The sequence below is a fragment of the Sipha flava genome, unplaced genomic scaffold, assembly GCF_003268045.1.
Source record: "Sipha flava isolate LNK unplaced genomic scaffold, YSA_version1 236_pilon_pilon, whole genome shotgun sequence".
NCBI lineage: Eukaryota > Metazoa > Arthropoda > Insecta > Hemiptera > Aphididae > Sipha > Sipha flava.
In genome coordinates, this window is record NW_020272878.1 from 644254 (window position 1) to 660517 (window position 16264).

A 16264-nucleotide genomic window follows, 5' to 3' on the forward strand; every position below is an offset into this window, starting at 1 on the left:
ATTATATATAATATAAGTTGTTTAGGTTAAAAAAGAATTTTACACGATTGTCTTGATGCGCCTAATGCTGATGTGTTCATCGAAATTAAATAACATGCGTCTCGAGTTCGCGGGATACATATCCTTTTACGTACGGCCTTGAATATGTTATGTGTGTTAATATATTTCTATCCTAGAGTTCTCTTAAGTAGATTTTTGGATTTTTGAAAGAGTGGTTTCAGCTCCATATGTCATACCGTTCTATTACTTTTATTATTTTTACTGCACAAACAATGGAGTAGTCTTAAAAATGTTGTACCGCTGAAAACTGTCGATATCGCGATAATAATGGGGTATAGCACATTTTTAAAATCTAATGCCTACAATAAAAACGAAACTGATTCTGATTACTGTTGCTAAAATACGTCTGTACGAGAGCACAAACGTCGTCGATTCGAACCCGGTTGCTTTTCTATTTTAATCTTATTTAAGATGAACACCGTTTTCGAACATCAAAACTATACTCATAATTTACTCATAATATCTGTCACTACAAGTCCGTTTCAAAAATAAATACTGCACTTGTCATCACTATCTAGTAAAATATTACATTGCAATCACTTTTGCGTTTTTTTCTTCCCCCCCCTACCTCTGTTCGGAAACATTTAATCTCGATCCTCTGAAAAAGATAACATGCGTTTCAGCGTTTTTACGTTTCACCAAGGACGACACTCTGTCCTACAGTCTAAAAAACATGCATGTATAACACAATACATACAGCACAACCTATCCATTTTTGTCTTTTAATTTACGATACATCGTTTTAATAGAGCCATTAATCTTTGGATATGGCACACATGTCTTCATCCATCACGTTAACATCGAGACCACGCTCCTTTTCTCTTACTTTTATTATTTTTTCGCTATTCGGAAACAATCAAACGTATTCAAACCAAGTTAATGTTAAAACATCCCAGCTTTTACTTAATACAATATAATACCTATTACAATTGATTTCTATAAATGATTTAAAAATTCTTTCGAAGAATTGATTTTTACTTCTTTTTTTTTATTTAAAATAAATATTATGTAATGCATATATATATATATATATATATATATATTATACGCATGTCTTACTGTATTCGTATGCACAAAAAAAAAAAAATAAATAAATAAAACTAACGAACCGAAGAGAAAACAGTAAGAAATCGTTCCAGTGTTCTGAAAACGATTGAATGTCGATAAGGTTTTATGCGCGCATACAAATACTACTAAAGAAAAGTACATATCATTCATTATATTCGCTACGATTTTACACGAACGATTCGCCTTCCTGGTTTTTACGTATGTGCTATTTACGAATCTCAAACGAAACTCGAATTCAACGTGACAGTTTATTTGGTTAATGTTGTGTAAATCGAATTGAAATAATTGAAACGCGGCTTAACAGGCAAGTCTAAATACACAACGACTGCAGCGTTATAATTTGTGAATTAAAAAATGCTGTACATTAATTCATACTGCGCATCGTTGTCAATAATGTAGCATCTTGATCTGCACTTTGATGGTGCAAAATATATAATAAAGCGACATCAGGCAAACAGAAAAAATAAAATGTTCACTTCAAATGTTCGGCATTGTCGTCATAGTCGTCGAGTCTATCAGATTCGTGATGAATAAGAAAATCTTGAACATACATAAAATATATATATATATATATACATTAAATGAGTTTATATAATTCGAGAATGTAAAAAATAATAATAACATCGTTTTGACGTGGTTTATGTTTATCGATTGCTATATGGAGGCAATGTAACTATCGTTCGACTCGTAACTAAATTGGCCGAAATGTATAAAAATAGCAGCCCATGTACGATGACGTTAGGTTAGGTTAATAATAAAGAAAACGCGACGAAAAATATTCAAACGCTCGTGTGGGCACACGCACGCACGCGCGCAAACGCACTCGTATAAATTATAATAAACAGTAAACATAATATAACATGTTATCCGATGTATACTTCTTATAAAGTATACTATTATTTAACCATGTATTCCGTGTGTGGAATTCGCAAGTGGGAACAAAAAGATATTCAATTAATTTTCCGCGTACGCATAGAGTTATGGACCCAGGAGTCGTTCGCATTGTTGTTAGAAAATTAGAAACCAGTTTCGCCCGTACGATCATCCTCCGGTGCCCCGACAGCATTGGCAGCGACGCGCAGTCAAACCCACGTGCGAATAAAATGACGAAAACCGTGGGGGCACAGGTAAATGGCATACGTGGGCAATATAATATAAAATATATAATGTTTATGCTAAATAATGCTCGGACGGCCGCACAACGATCATGATATTATTATTATGATCATATAAGAGGAGTTGTTTCATGCGCGCGCTTTGGTTCAGCAAGTTACACGAGCGGTGTGCAGCGTAGGCCGAAAAATCCTTGCCGATCTCCGGCGTCGGCCGGCCCACGCTCGCTCGAAATCGCATCATCGGTGAGGTCATCAAACCCCCGTGTGAGGCCGACTGCTGGGCGTCCCGGTGTAGTACGTCCGGCTATACCACTGTAATATTAATCCGTTGGAAAAATGAAAACACACCTTAGAACGATGTACTACGACAAAAAGCCAGTAGATACGGGTTCAGAGAACGTTAAGTCCTCCTGTATAGCAGTGTTGGTCATGTTTAAGTTTGATAGATTTGACACTGATGAAGTGACAAGTGATGAAAAACAATCGGACAAACACGATAGACAATAGATAGTTCGTTATACAAGTATGTTGAGTAATTTTATTTATTTGTATAATATATATATTTAATAACCCTTTTATCCTTCTAATAATGTAGGCAGAAAAATTATTCATATACAGACCGATCGAGTTTTAAATTTTCGAAGCATCTTCTATTCGTTTAATCTAAATTTTACCGTTACAGAGGAATACAGAACGTGGGCACCGAAAAAATCTTCATCACCGGGTCGAATCTATCGATAATGTACTCGTCAGAACATCACTGACCGCAAACGTGTGTAAAACGTTTAAACAGAAACTTCGTGGATTTCTTTGTGAATTTTTACTAGTAAAAGTCATAAATTGTAAATGTACAGGCAACACAACGAGAGAAAATATTTCCATAATACGACCGCGGTGAATGCAATGATTTGCTTACGAGTGTACTACAACAATGCGTTGCGAAATCCGCGAAACAGACTTTGAACCAACATGTATCACGTCACAATATTATAGCGTTGTGTTAATGATCATTCGTGTTGGTTGAACATATTGTAATAATTCTCATTTAACGAGGAGAGTTGCAGAGAACGCACGTGGTTTTCGATAGAAATGTAATGTTTTCATCGCGCACTGCAATAACGATGACGGGGATACAATGCGAACTGGTTAGCCGGTAGCACATTCCTACTTCACAGCACTTCACCCCGTAGGCGAGAGCGTATATAGAATTATAATCAGTACGCGCACATAAAGACACACCGAGCGGTCGGATGGATACGAAATAATACGCAACACGGTTATTGACGAGAAATGTCGAGGATTATGGGGGAACGACTTGTTCGGGAAGACATTGTCTTGTTCATGATAATCATTATCGGACGTCAATGCGTATTTTAACGGCATCCTCGCATACATTTAACCGACTGCTCCGTGGCGCCGAGCCCTCACAGTTGAACAACGAATTGCGCGCGGTCCAGGGATTCTGTGAGAACGACCGTCGACCGCTCTGCGAACGATACGTGCAGGATGTGATGGCGTTTTGAGTTTACCCATAGGCGTAACTAGGGGGGCGCAATAGGGTTTTAGTATTCCGGTTTTTTTCATATCTATATGATCCATAATAATTACAGTTAAATACCATTTAATATAATTTTCAGCACCCCAGATATTTGGGCTCTGGTTGCACCCATGAGTAGACCTCAAATGAGCACGTTAACCTGAATACTATCCGTGTGACGGTACATACGACTCGTAAACAATATGCGTGCCGAAGACAATATTTTATCCTACTTAATAATAATCAACGCAAGTGGGAATCATCGACCTCAGGTTCGCGCTGTTAATTAAAACGCAGTGTACCAATGTATTGCTCACCGCTACATACGCGTAATATGACAATGTAATTTAACTAGTGATAAGCATATCCGGATTCGTCAAATCCAGATTATTCGATTCGATTTTGTTTTTCAATCACTCATTTTTACATTCATATACATTTTATTTAAGTTATGTAGTAAAAATAAGTTAATTGAATATTCAGCCATCATATCACTGTAAGTAATAGAGGTATAAAATAAACTCAATAATTTAATAACTTGTTTTGGTAACTAATAATAAATTACAAAATCAATTAAAGTCATGATGAGTATACTGTAATTCATAAAATAAAATAAATTTTAATTCAAATTAAATAAAACACTTAATTTTACTAAAAATTAAGAAAAGTTATAATTTATATAAAAAGCGAATTCACAAATCCGGATATTCGGAACATTCAGATCTTTGAATTTCATGCCCATCCCTAAATTTAACATGAGCTTAAAACTGATTGCTAGTTTTGAACAGGAAACGGTAGAAAACCTATTTTATGAGAATCAACTATCGATCATAACTATAACTTTTAAAATAAAAAAAACAAGAAGCGACAATGGATCGCCGGTAATTTTGCATTTATAAATAACTAATTGGTTATCTTATTTTATCGAGCCCGGCATTGTAATCGAACCAATTATTATTTTTTATGGTTTTGTCTGTTTTTAATTTCTATGATCGGAATAGAGTATTGATAATATTTCAAATTATTTTCTCAGCTAATTTTAGAAATGTTTTTTTCTTTGATTTCCGATTATTAAAAATATGACTTTAGTGAAATGTTTCTTTTCCGAACGGAAAATTTTTCATTCTATGGCGTATGCTTACGCACCCGATTAACAGTAATCATTAGGTCTCGGATTTAAATGCCCTAAAAATATCAAAAAAAATGCCCTTTCAAAAAATGCATTTATGACCTAAAAACTCTAAAAAAATGCCCTAAAAATATCAAAAAATGCATCATTTATTAAATAAATTCAAATTATCATTAAAAAATGAGTAAAAAATGAAATTTTATTTACAATATTACTACAAAAAATAAAAAAAAATTAAAATCAAAAATTGAATTAAAAATTAAATTACATATTTAAATTGCACTGTACGATTAGTATTTCTTTTAAGTTTTGGAATTTGAATGATCGACGGTTATCTGCTAATAAGTTTTTATATACTGAAAATGACCTCTCAACATCAACTGAAGTTAGTCATAATACGAGAAATAGGTCAGAAATATCCTAAAATAAAAAAAAAAATGCATTATTAAAGTCAAAAAATACTCTAAAAAGTATAAATCCACTAAAAATGCATGTTTGTGGGTAGAACATGGAGTACCCGAAACAAATTTATAGCTTGGAAAGCATCGCATAAGACATCCCAAAAAAAAAGATGCAAATGCATTGAAATCTGAGCCCTAGTAATCAGTTTTAATTTCCGTTTTGATAATTGAATTAGCCGGTCGTTTTACATTTTTCATACGTATTGTATTACAATCATTATAAACATTAAGAATTCGGCTATGGAAATAAAATAAGATTATTAATGAACAGACTTTTTTATCATACTTAGCGTTATAAGTATGCAAGAGAGTAGACGTCGGTTACGATTGGTATTTACAGCAATATTGAATGCAAACAATTGATTGATAACCGGTAACCAAAAAATAATGATCAAAAGTTTTGAAACAGTAACAATGGATTTTCGATAAAGCTGAAAAAACGGTTACCTAACGATATTCGGTCACCGGCATTAAACGATTTCCGGGTCCCGTCGAGCCTCGAGTTTTACTTGGTAAAAAAAAAAAAAAAAACACTACACACTCTAAACTGGATTTCGGAAATCATAATACGTATTCGTCGTCAATATCCGCTGAACTCAGCCTTGTGCGCAAACACGTTTTGTAGAACCCGTAATGTTATTGTGTGGACGCAATGCACGTATTCACGTAATATACCGCGGATGGTTTATCGCATTAAGATTTGCAACCACTGCGATAAAGCATGTTATACAAACGAGCGAAATAAGTTGCACGATGTTGGATCATTATGCGAAAGCCAATCTATATCAACCATGGTACACTATATTGCTTTAATTGAACGATTATACGCACGGTAAAGAATGGGCAAGAACAGGGATAAAAAATGTATAATTAATCCGCATTTTCGAAGTGGCAAAAGTATCGAATTTTTAAATCGATTGGTGTTTTTTTATTAATTTTTTCCCGGTTGGATTATGCAAATCTTACCTCGGAAAGCCAACCTGTTCGCGTATCAGATCGAAAATTTTTTCCACTGGAACACATTATCTTCTCGTGAACGGCGACAAAACCGTACAATTATGATGGGTTCAAATGCGCCGAACGTTATAATTAAACAAGTATACTGAATAACGTGTACGAAAAAATGTTACGTGCACGTGTACATGTTATATTGCGTACGACGTACGGGCAGATAAAGAGATACTCGACAAAACGTTTATGCGAGTAAACACGCAGAGTGATGGTGAGGTCAGTGTACACATGGCGAGTACGAGCGAATTGTAGCATGTATATACAATGGAATCTCGATAACTCGAACCTCTATTAGTCAAATTTTTGATAACTCGAAGGAATATCTTGACCCTTGCCTTACAATATATGATATGCGTGATACGTGATATGTATATGGTATAAATACACAAACGCCCGAATTATTCGACGACATCCGGTGGCGATCAGAAGAAATGATGCTGTTTCAGGAAACACTCACATGGTCAGTGGCCACACCACGGTAAGGTTATGGCTTTCCTAAGATTTAAAATAAGCCCAAATAATAATATGATGGTTCAAATCACATGGTTGGTTTGGTCATCGAAAACACCGTATGATCGACTAAAATATTACGTGCGTCTGTCAAAAATAACCCTCTCGATGCAAAGTAGTATTACATTCAAGTAAAGTATACTTTCTTTTCGTCGGGCTGGTGGGCAAGAAATTATTACCGAAAAAATCTTCTCGAAGGCCAGTGCGAGCGTTCGACAGAGCTCGCAAACCTGCCGTAATGTTTATTTATTACAGTTTTTCCCAGAATAAATCGATTGAGATCCGTTGCTGTGCGTCGGGCGTATGTTCCACGGGGTTTCGGGTTTCAGCGAAACCCAAGCACGTTCGCACGTTCGCAAATCGATTTCGTAAGGGTATAAAAAATAACACATGTTATGTTGTCTCACGTTCCTCTGGTACACGATTTCAAAAGCACATATAGTACGACGTTCGGTACGCACTGCCAGGAGCAGTGTTGTTCAGTGGATGTATGAATTCTTGTCGAAGGATTTTCTCGGACCCCGCCGTCGGACGTAACTTACGAGACGGCGGACGTCAACAACTACGCGATACCGTACGGCGCAACAGTCCGTCGACTGCATAATATCGCATATATTACGCGCGTGTAACACATAACGACCTTGGTGACGGGTCGGGGGTGCGTGCGCGGCGGCCGAGTGCAAGACGCGCATACAAATTGGACGTGTCTGGCGTTGCGTCCGCGACGTTTTACCGTCGGTTATTTATACATTTGTTCGTTGTTTCGTCGTTGTTTTCTTCTTTTTTTTTGCGCTTCCCGCCGTCGCAATCTCGATCAATAAATAGCCGCAGATGTCAACCGGACGCGAAAAATATTATTATCGTACATCGTGTACCCCGGGGATTTGCATCGCTCGCGAAGAGAGCAGCGAAAATGAGCAACGACGTGAACGACGATAGTTCAATTGTGATCGGGTGAATCGCGAGACTTACTAATCCGTGATGTATTCATAAGACAGATAAAGAGGCACTTTTTTTTTTTTTTTGCGTTCTCTTGTCGAACCGAAGCAGGTATTAAGAATTGTCATTCGAAAACCGCTCGGAACTATTAATTGTACGTAAAAACGTGACCGTATGTGCAGTATTTTTATATTTTTCTTTTATTCATGTTTGTTGTGTGACGTCTACGTGAAACGGACGTGGACAAACGCGAGCGAAAACCGAAATAATTACGTTAAATTACGTCGGCGTTAACATACTGCGCGCGTGCTAAATGACGACCGGTGGGCTGGACATTTCTTTATTTTTTCTTTCGACCAACTTTGTAACATTGAACAACATTGCCCGAGATCAATACAATTTCAGTACGTCATGTGCAAGCGACGCTTATCATTTTCCCCAAGACTTGCGGGCTCTCGATGCTGTGCTGAACCGAATCCCCGTAGATGTTTATCCGACGGCGACAAAACCATGTTACGCGCCCACACGCTGTACAGTGAACGTAATAATGGCAAACGTACGCAGTCACATAGTACAATAATATGGCCTTACAAGGACAATAATACAACAGCTCCCGATCATCGGTACGCGTTCGGTAAAAGTGAACGTTTAGCAAATATGTTGTTGACCCTCTGAATAATCGGTACAACGATGACATTTACCGTACATGTGATCTATCGCGCCATAAGGAGACGTATACATAATCATAGGTACATGATAAACCGTCACCAAGCATCATACACTCGTGCAATTATCTCTGCGCAGCACTCGCGGCACACGATCGATCTAACCGTCCGCTAGCTTTCACCCAATCGTGGGTATCAATGATTTATATATATATATGTATATTAAAGATACCTCAAGGACAGACCGTTGTTTCTTTATACATTTTAAGACCGATTATAACTATAAGCCGAACTAGTCAAACGAAAAATTGTAAAGGGATCAAACGATTCCAAGTGTCCATTTCTCTCGAGAGATTTTATGACTGTTTAACAGTGGTGTGTTAGTAGAACGAGAGCTTTCATATGTGTTGGCCGACACTGGCGCCCGATTACTTCCACTGCACCGGCTAAATGATCCGGATCCGTGTAGCAGGTACCTATTGAAATAGATAACGGAAAAATATAATTAATTGCCCGTTCACACGTGCCCGGCAATTCGTCGTTTATCGGTCACATCAAATCTGTCACGTAAGAAACCAGTTTGAAAAACTCGTTCTGGACATTACTTAATAATTTATAAATCATTTATTTTGTGTCATTTTTTTTTTTTTTTGCCAAATTTTTATTATAATTGATATAGATATCAATCAACTTATATTTTTAGTTGAGGTAAAGCTCGTATTTCAGGACAAAACTCTTGATGTCTATAAAGATTGGGACGAGACAAGAAAAGCTTGGAACGAAATATTTGAAGAAACCAACAACGGAATGGTCTTCTTATTTTAGTCGCCGACACAATAATAAAGATGCTACGTTTGCTTGCATTCCACGGTTAAACGCACTGAACTGAAAATTGCAAACCGCCTAAATTCACTGACTACGAATAAAAAATATATATAAGTAGCTGGTGAGCATGGAACTGAATTTCCGGTTGTACATGTTCAAGTGGCGTATGTAATGTCCGGTCTTTGCGCGGCAAATGCAATGTTTCGAAATTGAAACCGCCGGATAAAATGGAAATTCTCGAGGATTCGATTCGTGTGATGGACGGTGTAATTTTGTTTTCATAGCGCACGTGCGTATAGCACAAAAACAAGAGTTACGCGTACCAGAGCGGCCGACGAGCCGCGTTTGTCGTTCTCCTCTTGCCGGACGACGGAGCAGTGATAAAGCGACAATGAAGGAGGAGAAGCACCGAAAGAACCGTAAACCGATATTTGTTCCGCTCGTTTTGGCCGTACATGCCGCGAGTACGCGCGAAACAATGGTCGACCGATTAATGAGATCGATAATAATACACAGTATATAATATGCACATTCTTCACCAGCAGAGTATTATTCTTATTATAATTACTATTATTATTATTATCGTTATTATGTGACGGCAACAATGACGGGTTTCGCGCACGTTTGCCGACCACATCGTCGCTCGTCATCACATCGAGGAGTTACGCGCGCGTGTACATTGCGACGACGAAATGATTAAAACTATATACTATACGGACGGGGCTGAAAATTAAATAACAGTATTGTACCGACTAACCGGTATACTGCAGATAGTCAACAAATATTGATTTGTGACAACCGTTCTGAAGACGAATCTAACCGTAACCTTGACGATCTACTAATTTATTTACTGTTCTTGAGATGAGATGTAAACGGGTGGAAACGGTAATGGCAGAATCGGCGGTCGCGGAAGTCTTTCGGTCTTAAGTCGACCCGAGTACGTATTACCATATCGGAAGCAAAAAAGAAACTGTCGTGACAAGCCAAAAGGTATTATAAAGATAATATTTGTATATAGAATGTATTAACTTGGGAGTGTGGATTTTGTCACAGATAACGTATTTGTTGTTCTATAGATCACGAAGGCCGTAAAAGTGCTACCGATAAAATGAAAATTCATGAGATTTCAATACATAATTAATTGTATAACAAGGAGTAGAGATGCTTTTTTTAATAATAATATATTACATTTTATACCAAGTTAAAATACTATTTTCGAATAAACCTAGATTTCTTTATGCAAAAAAAAAAAAAAAAACAAAGGACTTCTTGAACTCTATTATACTATTATTAGTATATAGCAATATATCCTTTTATAGGTATAATCGCTAAATCCACCGATGTTTTAAACCTAAAATTTCGTATAATGTATAAGTAAAACACTTTTCCTAGTCCAGTTAAAATGTCTAAAGTTCCACTTATAGTATGAAAAAATATAATACATAAGCTACGATTTAAGATAGGCCATACCACTGGTATTTCAGGAGCGCAGAGAAACAAGAATTTTGATTTATTGATTTTCTCAAACGCATTACATACGAATTCGAAAAACCAACCACGCATCAAAGTTATATATAAATAAGGGCTATCTGCCTCCCGAGCACTGTCCCGATAACTTACATAAAGTACGGTGATTATTTTATTCATTTAATACCAACAAAAGCTGAAAAAAAATATTAAGTATTTTTTTTTTTTTATTTACCTTTTGGGTGGACAGCTTTCCTCGTGCGTTAATGTACAACTCCGGATCCAGAGTATATTTCTGAGAGCGGAGGTGCCTGGAAAAACAAGATATAAACTTAATTGTAAAATAACAAATAGTATATTTATTTATTTTTATTTTTGTAGTCTAAGACAGCTATAAGTCCATGCGCATTTTCTTTTTCTATTTGTCTCTAATTTTATTGATTGTAAGCATAAAAATATAGATCTGTACTCTTGCCTTTGGTGCGTCAAATAAAATATAATTGGCTTAATATTAAAGAATATGAGGAATATTATTATACTTTTATGAATCGTTAATATTTTTTGTCAAGATGTTTAGTTTATGATATCGTAACTCGTGAAGAGAGGGCTATCTTTAAAAAATAAAATGTATTCAACTATGTCATCCTCCCCGTAGAATTTTACTTAAAGTCACGTCACTAATTCGCGTTATAAGACTACTCTTAATTTCATATGGGTTAACAATAATAATAATAATAATATCAGCTACATTTATATCATCGGACCGTGTTCATACATCGTGTGTATTTTATGTTACATTGTTGTGTAGTTTTTTTCTTTTTCATTTTTTCCCCTTCTGATCAAATAGCATATTTTATTATTTTTCCTCTTCGTTTTTCCGACATTTCTGCTGGTCACCGACACACTTCCTCGTCCGTTTACGTACTTATATATCTTCCTACTTCTATCTATATATAGGTAGGTACACGTATGTACACAGGTGATACGTGATATGCTTTCCCAGCAGAGCAGAACAATAGTCACCAGCAGCAGTATCCTTGGCGCTTTGTGATCGTGGCAGACTTCCTAGAAGATATTTAGCACGGATTACGCCGAAGGAAAAAAAATGTCCAATAAAAAATCAATCTGCTCGTCAAAGCTGAACAGAAACCCATACATATGCAATCAACCGTCGTCGTCGCGCATATAGGGTTGACCATGAGACTGACTTTTTACACTATATATACGTAATGCGTCGAACATTATGTGGTGTACCCGCGAATAATAATATTAAATCTAGTCTCGGTGGCAATTTAACCGGCCTTGACTTATGGTTTGATATTTACCTTATTTAAAAAGTCTTCGTTTGGATTTGAATTGATATTTATGTATTTTTATTTTTCTTCTGCAGTCTAGCGTCTCTCCAAAACCTTATTATATTAGCACGTAAAAATGAAACCGAAGATATGAGTGACACGAATAAAAAATGCACAAAGTATTATAATTTAATATTGTTGTACAAATGAGAAAATCGTTATTTATCCATTTTCTACCAAGTTGCGGTAAGAAGGACACATGTTAAAAAATACACTCTTCTCGGCCGCGTTATGATAAAATGTTCAGTTATACTGCTAATAATTTTTTAATGAAAACTTGAACGCGGATAGAAATTGTTGTCTAAAAATCGATTGTTTTTCATCTTTTTTATATTATTTCGTGTCTTATGGATTACCCTGAACGGTCAGCCGTTTACCCGTTATTAACCGGGTTAGCAAGTATTTTTTTTTTTAAATAAATTATATCCTATCATCGTTTGTTGATTTTCTTAACGGTCATAACAAACTATTCTCATGCAGGAATCATTTCTGATGAAAGACTAGAGCTGCAATATCGTATACTAGCATAATATCCAGCGACTATTAAATGGATAACGGTTTTGCGATAGTCCCGATTGACCGATGTTTAAGACGAAAACATTTGATTCTCCACGCGTAGACACATCCTGCGACGAGTATTAACATAATATATGTAACATAAATTATGTAAAACTAGAAATTAGCTGCAATTAACATCATGCGCGTGCACCTTGTATAACTGTACCGTACGGACACGCGCACAGATGTGACCCGTGATAACTCGTCAATTATTATCATTATTTAAGTATTATTATATTATAATAGCCGACTCGTACGACTTGATACAGCATTGCTGTTATCTCGCGCCGCTGTGTGTTACAATCTCATATTATTGTAATGACATCGTGTACGGAGCCGGAAAACGGCGATGAAGTTGTTTCAGTTGTCGTCGACGTTATCGTTATTAATTATTGTGGTATTATACATTTTAATTGACTACGCGTTCCACATCGAGCTCGCAAGTCGTCGGCCGCATCTCCACAGTGCATACCTAACTGAAATTGCAGATACACGGGTTTCGCGCAACTTCGGTATACGTTAATGATTATTCCGACAAATGTATTTGCACGATACCATTAACAGCACATTAAACGAGATTTACAGAGGAAGTGAAAAAGAGAGAGAGATTGAGAGATTCGTTTATAATCAGTTATCAGTGAGAGCCTATCAAGCAGTCCTGGCCCTTGTTACCCTACATGCCTGCGATCCAATGCGATAAATCTTTATCGATAGATACGTTTAGTTATATTGTTTTTATTATTTTTTTACCCTTGCACAATCATTACTCACGACGTCCGGATGTTAATAAAATTTTCATAATTATGAAAACTTTAAGAATAACATAGTGATAATCAAAATTGGTCTTGGTCTTGCGGTCTAGCAAGACTCTTGCTGCAAGACCAAGACCAAAACCAAGATTAGACTTGCAAGAACAAGTCCAAAACAATACCGAAGCTGCAAAACTAAGACCAAAACAAGACCATCACTGCAAGACTCTTGCAGTCTTGCAAATTTTTTTTCCCTCGAAAACACATTAATTATCTCGATTTCACTAACTAATAATTTATAACGAAAATAATAAGAAATTATTTTTATTGTTATTAAATTTGATCGGTATTCAAGGAAATAACAAATTAAAGTTCGCAACGAATTATGCAGTCCGACCACGTGATTTTATATGGTACTACAACGATTTGTGTTACGGATTAAAAACGGCCGGATCAGATTTTTCCAACGCGAGTTTAGCACCACACTGACACTTGGTGTTTTATCCGCCACGAACCGTCGTCCAATGAAGCATTTTTCACTCGGACCGCCGCGACAATGGAACAAAAGAAATCAAACCAAATCCGTATACATCATAATAATATATTGTTCGACGGCGGAAAACACGGGAAATGCGTCGTGTTATTTTTCGCAGACATCGGCGCAAAGAGAGAGGAAAAAAAAACGCATGCCCTGTCGTCGAGTGTCGTCACTGCGATTCACGAAAATCGCGATTTACACGCACGGACCGCCATTGCCGCAATCTATTGTGATCATCGAGGCGCACGTACTGGCCGCCGCACTTCCTTGTTATGACGACGTGTACCGACAAAAGCGCGACGCTTCCTCGTCCTGAATACGGTTTTTCCCGTACCATGTGTCCTGCGACCGGTTGTTACCGCGTTCAAGGTCCACCGCGGTCCGACGTAACGGCACGATGACTTCGAGGCGACAGTGCTACTGACGGGTGTGCGATCTGTTACAATACGTATACCACTGCAGCGTCTCACCGGCGCACGTGTGTAATGTGCAGCCGTCCTCCGGCAACGTTTTCCCCGTGTTCCACGTGTTGATTTCATTTCGTTTTGTCGGTTTTCCGAAATTTTGTTCGAAAACGAAGTTCGTCGACATCTGTACGGGGTTAAAAGTGGTCGACCACTGGTCTAAGGTCAAGCGGCCTCGTGCAAGTAGCTCCGGTTTAACGTGGGGAAGGAATGAGCTGGACACCGAACAGAAACCCGGGATCGTTTGTTGCGACAACGGTAAACTATCAATAAACGTCTCCAAGACAGACGAAAAACATATCGATTAATTAACATAAAATAGATTGTACTGAAAAAACGCATGTACAATATAAGGTGATTTGATGGAAGTACAAGTTTGGTTTTTGTGTTTCCAATTATTTTTAAAGTACTTCGCAATGTAAACCTTAGCTTGGTCGAGAACGTAAATCATAATAATTAATAAAATACTATAGTCACTAGTTGACAATTTTGCGTGGAAAAAGACGATACGCAAATTAGATTGTTACCGATACATGATCAAGCGTGTCTAAATGTACATGTATTTAGTAATATGGTTTAATGTGGTAATAAATAATTGTATTTGAGGTGCCTTATAATGAACATTTTTATGTCGAATCACTGTTTTAGTTTCCAATATAATGCAATATATATGGAAAGTATTTATTCTGAAAACGAAAACAAAGAAAGTGTAATACAACTATAGATACTCGGAAACATTATTTTTTAGCGTTTAAAAATATATAAACAACATATTTTAATAATAGTCAAGTAAAATTAAAAATGAATTTCCCTCGATGATTATGGAGTTGTTTAATTTTGAATTTCCAATGATCCATGCGAGAAAAGATAATCGTTTTGACGGAATACGCATGACAAATGTTACAAATGCTCAAAAACCTTCAAACCTCTCAGTCGGATTTTCGCGTTACGCGATGAAACGTATACAATATGAATGCGTGTAAAGTGTTACGTGAAAAAAATAATACATATATGTATACAGAGATGTATGAAAGAAAAACGTCTGAATTACACGTGTTGGCACTCGAAGCGCATACAAATGAATGCGCGCGCGTTGAATAACTTAATACGAACGCGCACGTTTCCAATGACGATTTTTGACGTGTCAATACGTACGGACGACAATTTAGGGCCGTCGGTGTGAAACGGAAGGAGTTGCGCGTATTAAAAAAAAGTGAGCATGGGACAGGAGATTATTTTCATCAGAGAGGTAATAATAATATAGTAGAAAATCATATTATAAACAGATTTCGCGGTTCAAATTTATTATATTAACATTGCAAATGCAGGTATCAACGGCACACTCGTGCAAAAAACTTGGGTCGAACGGAAAAAAAAAGAGAAAAAAAACGTACTACAATTAAGTAACATACAGGTTTTGGTCGTGTGCGTCGGTCGATCAATTATACTACACGATTGAAAAAAAAACCCATTTAACATAATACACACGTATAGTGGTTGTCCTTTATGCGAACGCGCGCGCAAACGGTACACACACACACACACACACACACACATTGGAGGAGACTAGTTCGGTATGACCAAACATGGTCGGGACTGGTTGATTTAGCGCATTATCTAACCAGATATATTATCTCTATCTAAACGCCCCGGGTGTGTACGTTCGTGCGCGTGTCCCCCCCGACGAGAAGAATTACGTGCTCCTTTTCGTATCGCTTTTTATCTCCATCTCCACGTGCGCGGAATCCCCTCTCGCCACTTATAGCTTTGGATTGACACTTGCCGAGCGCGGTAAAATACATCGAGACGACAA

At 37.0% G+C, this 16264-nt stretch overlaps 1 protein-coding gene across 2 annotated transcripts in view; it reads right to left on the minus strand.

Annotated features, from left to right (window-relative positions):
- LOC112683799 overlaps nucleotides 1-16264 on the minus strand; it is a 66618-nt gene that overhangs the window by 36335 nt on the left and 14019 nt on the right. For both annotated transcript variants that reach the window (XM_025554959.1, XM_025554956.1), the window contains exon 2: nucleotides 11023-11098. The gene's annotated coding sequence lies outside the window, so the exon portion shown is untranslated. The remainder of the gene's footprint in view (nucleotides 1-11022; nucleotides 11099-16264) is intronic.